At 44.9% G+C, this 6,000-nt stretch overlaps 1 protein-coding gene across 4 annotated transcripts in view; it reads left to right on the forward strand.

Moving 5' to 3' along the window:
* Positions 1–5,167, forward strand: part of NMNAT3 (nicotinamide nucleotide adenylyltransferase 3) — a 110,326-nt gene extending 105,159 nt beyond the window's left edge. For 2 of the 4 annotated variants that reach the window (XR_002126378.1, XR_002126381.1), the window contains 2 exons: positions 755–1,049; positions 3,721–5,167. The gene's annotated coding sequence lies outside the window, so the exon portion shown is untranslated. The remainder of the gene's footprint in view (positions 1–754; positions 1,050–3,720) is intronic. The other 2 variants (XR_002126380.1, XR_002126379.1) reach the window with 2 other exon arrangements.
* The last annotated feature ends 833 nt before the right edge of the window (positions 5,168–6,000 follow it).

Below are 6,000 nucleotides of genomic sequence, written 5' to 3' on the forward strand. Positions count from 1 at the left end.
TCATCTGGTCCCACCTTTCCCAAATTATTAAAACACTAAAATCCCACAAATTCATTGGAGTTTCACTATGCAAAACAATAATAATACTGTGTTCTGTGGACAAGTTTGGGGAGTCCTACCTTTCCTTCTCCTGGTGGAAATCCATGAGTGTTTGCATGGCCTGTCAGTCTTACTTTCTATGCATCCCTCCTATTCAGCCTCTTTTCTTCATCCCTCCTGTCACCTTTTAATTTAAACCACCATCAACTTGTACCTAGACCACTGTCATGGCCTCCCCAACCTCTCCTGCCTGCTGCAGGCCATTCTCCACATCGGCACCAGAGCAGTTTTGTGTTTGCGGAAATCTGGTCATATTGCTTCCCTGTCCAAACTCCTTCCAAGGGACACCTCTAAGAAAATGGAAGACAAGCTGCAGAGCACATTTGCAAAATGGATATCTAATAAATGACTAATGCCCAGAGTATGTTAAGGCCTCTACCAATTCCAAAAAAAAAAGAAGACTAAAACCCAATTTAAAAATGATCCAGAGATTTGACTGGACATGTGCAGCAGGTCTGCTTTTGCACTTTAGAAGGGCCTGCTTGTGGGGGTGGCCCTGGGCTGGCATCTGAGAATTGGCTCTTGGAGGGCTGCACACATCTATAACTGATAAGGCTGAGGTATCTGCCTGGGGCACTGAATCCTGCCGCACCAGCTTGCCTAGACTGTACAAACGATGTGATTTATAACGAACGCCTGCTTTCTTTCCTTCTAGGAGTTTGGAATTTCCGTAGTCATGGCTGGTCAGGCAGGCAGAGTGCCTACATCGCCAGCCCACGATAAAAACCCTGGGTTCTGAGTCTCAAGCAGGCTTCCCTGGCCAGAAACAATGGATCTTGTTGCTGCATTTCACCACTGGAGGAGGAAGCATGTTCTGTGCGCCTCCCCACCCCCCACCCCAGGAGGGAGAACTTGGGAAGCCTTCACTTGGATTCCTCCAGACCCCGCTTGCCGTGTCTTTCCCCCTGGCTAGTCCAGTGTGTGTGCTTTTGCTGGAATAACCCATTGCCGTAAGTATAAATAACTGCCTGAGTCCTGTGAGTCCTTCAAGTGTGTCACCAATGTGGAATCCCAGAAACAAGACACTTCACCAAAGATCCATGAAGGACAAAGAAACACCTGGAGCGATGCTCAGCACCATTAGTCTTTAGAGAATCACAATGAGATACCACTTCACACTCACTAGAATGGTAAAGCGATCCAGCAACTCCACTCTTAGGTGTCCACCCAAAAGAGATGAAAATGTGTCCACTCAGACTTGTGTGTATTGAATGTTTATAGCAGCATTCTTCATTATAGCCAAAAACTGGGGAAATTCAGGTGTCCATCCACTGGTAAATGGATAAACAGTTATATCCACATAAGGGACTACTGTTCAGCAACTAAAAGAAGGAACTGGTGATAGATACCTGCAACAACATGGATGAATCCCCAAAACATGCTAAATGAAAGAAGCCAGACTTATATGATGACATATTATATGATTCCATTTATTTGAAATTTCTAGAAAAGGCAAAACTATCGAGGCAGAAAGTAGACCGGTGGTTGCCTGAGGCTGGGGGTGGGCACAGGAAACTTTTACAGGTGATAAGAATGTTCTAAAACTAGACTGTGGTGATGGTTGCACAACTCTACAAATTTACTAAAGCTCATCAAACTATGCACAAAAATAGGTAGATTTTGTGGTATTTAAATTATACCTCAGTAAAAGTGTCTTTAAAACACCTTTTGCTTTTGGAGTGAAGACCTGACTTCTCCTGAGGTTGTCTGCTCCATCCCTCCATCTCCGCCCCCCAAATCCACCTCCCACCCCCAGCTCTTTCTCTCTCTGCTGCAGCCACATGGGGCTTTTTCAGCTTCTCACACGCACCCTTCTCTTTCTCAGCAGTGCTTTTGCATATGCGGTTCCCTCTTTCCTCTCCCTTCTCCCCTTTTTTGGGCTGATTCCCATTTCTTCTGTTCTCCACCTCAAGTCCCTTTTTCCAGGAAGCCCTGTGAGTGCCGGTTCAGTTAGACTCGCCCACTGCACTCCTAGCTCCCTGCCCTTCTCCTGTAAGAGAAGTTCATCACTTCCAATTACTGATTCGGGGGTGACTCAAAGTTCCCTGGAAGCAACAATTTGTCTTTTTTTTTTAATTCCAATTCCAGTTGACATTTCATGTTATATTAGTTTCAGGTGTATAGCATAGTGGTTAGACATTTCTATAACTTATGAAGTGATCCCCCCCACAAACCTAGTAGCCCCCTGACACCATACACAATTATTACATTTTTGTTGACTATACTCCCTATGCTATAATTTATACCCCTGTGACTATTTTGTAACTACCAATTTGCACTTCTTAATCCATTCACCTTTTTTACCTAGCCCCCACCCCCCCACCCCCAGCCTGGCAACCATTAGTTTGTTCTCTGTATCTATGAGTTTGTTTTTGTTTTGTTTGTTAATTTATTTTGTTTTTTAGATTCCATATATAAGTGAAATCATATGGTATTTGTCTTTCTCTGTCTGATTTATTTTACTTAGCATAATATCCTCTAGGTCCATCCATATTGTCAAAATGGTAAGATTTCATTATTTTTTATGGCAGAGTAATATTCCATTGTATATATGTACCACATCTTTATCCAGTCATCTATTGATGGACACCTAGGTTGCTTCCAGGTCTTAGCTATTGTAAATAGTGCTGCAATGAATGTAGGGGTGCATATATCTTTTTGAATTAATAATTTTGGCTTTTTCCAGATAAGTACCCAGAAGTGGGATTGCTGGGTCATATGGTAGTTCTAGTTTTAATTCTTTGAGGAACTTCCATATATTTTTCTATAATGACTGCCCCAATTTACAATCCCACCAATAGTGTACAAGGGTTCCCTTTTCTCCACATCATCGCCAATACTTGTTGTTTGTTGATGGATTGATGATAGCCATTCTGACAGGTGTGAGGTGATATCTCATGGTTTTAATTTGCATTGCGAGAATTAGTCTTGATCATTGCTCTTTTTCCTCAACACTACTCCTGGCTCAATACATACTTCCTAAAATAATATCTGAATAAGCATCTTAACAGCTCTGAGAAGCCCATGATAAACAAACCTGTCTAACTTTGTATAAATCAGTGTTTCTAAAGCATGTTTACACACAGAATCCTTCTTATATACATTATAGTTAATAATCATGGAATACAGCACTCAAAGGAGCAGTTTAGGAAGTTCTTATCAAAAGTTTTTCCCCAGGTCTTTTTTTTTTTTTTTTGCTGCTATAAACAACGCTACAATAAACACCCTCATACATCACCCTTTACAAGCCAGTGCTTTTGTGGGACAAACTTCAGGAGTCATTGCTGGGTCAAATGGTATGTGTACTTTTTATTCTAATCGATGTTCCCAGATTGTAGACACTAGAAGTTTTTTGAGTAAATTGAATTTTTTGTAAAAAAAACAAAAACAAAAACAGAATCTCATAGAGTTGCTCTTTTCCTTACTCCTTTTCATCAAGTCACCTTCATTGTCTTTTACGCAAGCCAAAGCAGTATCCATCTTGTTATTTTAATAAATAATGTGTGATGAATTTCAGGAACTCACTCGCATTAGAGAGACATAGCAATTTGTAGGCAAACTTTGTTCCTAATGTTTGCTGGGCGCCTCGGTCAAGGGTTCTTTTTTCCTTTTGGTAAGCAGGAACACTTCAAGCTAATCTAAATAAGAGAGATGGGAGCGCCAGCTGTCACAGGATGTCAGCGATGGGAAGGACTCAAGGACGGGACATAGATAACAGGCTTCGCAAGAAACTGGAAAGAAAGAAGAAATTGAAGTGTCCTCCCCTCTCCCCTGTCTCTCTCTTCTTCCTCCTCCCCTCTTCCTCTTCTTCCTCTCTCTCTTTCTCTGGTTCTCCCTCCCTCCCTGCCCTCACTGCCCAGACTGGCTTCTGTGCTTCTCAGCCACTGCTCATCTAGCAGCCATCACAACTGTGCCCATGTGACTTCCCACCTTAACCCCTGTCTCAATGTCACAATTACAGATTCCCAAAGAGAGATTCACTGGTCCTGGATGGACTTGTCCACCTGGTCCATGTAGCAGTAACATGCCTGTCAGGACACAGGGTGTACAGGCAGGAAGGAAGTGATGGGTGCTTCCAACACTCAGGTAAGTGCCCACAAAATTACCAAGTCGCCCAGCAGTTCTTGTATACCCCTCTTGCCCCTGTTTTGTGCAGGAGGCAGTACAATGCTGGAAGCAGCATGCCCCTGGAGAAAGAAAGGGATGGATGGGCAGGAAAGCACCTGGGTGTCAGTCATTCCTTCTCTATTCCTTCCTCCATGGTGGGCAGATGGACCTGGGCCAAGAGTGGATTAAGCAGAAACTAGAGAGAGCTCCTCCGGGACCTACAGGCATTGTCATAGCATGTGCTTGAGTGAGCATGGGTCTGGGGGAGCCTGACTTCCACAGGAAAGAGCAGGGTGAATGGACTGCAGCTGGACTGGGGGGCCGGTGACCTTCAGCCTGATCCTGCAGAGGAAGCCAGGGTCTTCCTTCCCCGAGAAGCTGCATCGAGCACAGGACGCAGAGCGTCGAGCTAGGCGTGGGATCCCAATCCTCGGCACCCGCCCCGGAGCCTTGTCTCAACTCTCACAACCTCTCTGAAAGCCGTAACTTGGCCAAAACTCAACTAGCTTCTTGGTGGAAGGACGGCAACTTTGTACAAATGGGTGTTTCTGGGGAGTGGATTTCCCTCTCATTTCAAGACGTCATGTCGTCCAGAGACCTGTCTTTCCTAACCTCTGCCCCCCACCTCTCTCCCACTGAAGCTGAGGAGAGCCTCTCTGCTCCAACAGCCCAGCGTGTCCCTCTGTCATAACCCCTGGTGGCCCCCGTTGCCATGGTTGTCTCCCCAACCTGACTGTGCATCCCCTAAAGATGGGGACTGTGTTGGAATTGACTCAGTGCCCCATGGACATCTGGATGGTCAGATGAAGGCCTGGCATCCTTCCCCATTTCCAACAGCACCTGAGCTCCTTCTGGGGACTGCCCTTCCTTACTGGATTCAGTCTTGTAAGGCATGCTCAGATACTCCCCCAAATTTAAATCTAGAACACAGTGATGATTAAAAATGGCTGTTTTCTGTTCATCCTGGTGAGGTGCCACTTGTTTTTCCTGTTTCCTTCCTTCCCCAAAATTCTGTGAGCCCTTGGTAATCCATTAAATTTCTTATTCCTTAAGTTCTCCAGAATTTGTTTCTGTTGTTACTTGCAACTGAGAGGGAGATGGACAGAGAGAAATGAAGAGAAGAAGAGAGGAGGGGAGAGAAGAAGAAGAAGAGAAGGGGGTAGGGAAGAAGGAAGAAAGGAAAGAAAACTAATTCAAACACTCAGTGAGTAAATGAGTGAGGCAAGACCACCATCTAGCTGGAAAGCTTTTTTGCTACAATAGCCAGGCCAAGCCCAGACAGTCACATTTGTGTTAACACTCAACCAGCTGTGGAAATGATTTAAGAAATTCTCTTAGCTCTCACCAATGTCGTGGGCTCATGGTATCCTCTCCCATTATGGTAATGACTAACAGACACCTACTGAGCTCCTGCTAAAAGAAGCAGGAAAGCCAAGGCCCCGCCCTCAGATTGCTCCTAGGCTTTTAGGAAAGCCTCTGTATCCAGTCTACACCCAACAATCCTTCTGTGTCAGGGTCAGGGTCAGGGTGCAGGGAAGAGGCCAGGACGACAGCAGTCAAGATGCTTCTTCAAAATGCAGAGAGTGTAAAAATCATCTGGGGAGCCTGATGAAGGTGCCATTTTCTGAGCTCACCCAGGCTGATTCGGGAAGTTGGAGTGGACCCAGGAATCCAAGTTTCTTTTTGTTTTTTTTAATTGGGGAATTGGGGGATGGGAACAGTGCTGGGGAATTGGGGGAAGGGAAACAGACAAGTTGCTGTCGTTTTGTTCTTCAGTCTAGTTGTGGAGGACGT

Source organism: Hipposideros armiger, unplaced genomic scaffold (assembly GCF_001890085.2).
Source record: "Hipposideros armiger isolate ML-2016 unplaced genomic scaffold, ASM189008v1 scaffold_410, whole genome shotgun sequence".
Lineage (NCBI taxonomy): Eukaryota > Metazoa > Chordata > Mammalia > Chiroptera > Hipposideridae > Hipposideros > Hipposideros armiger.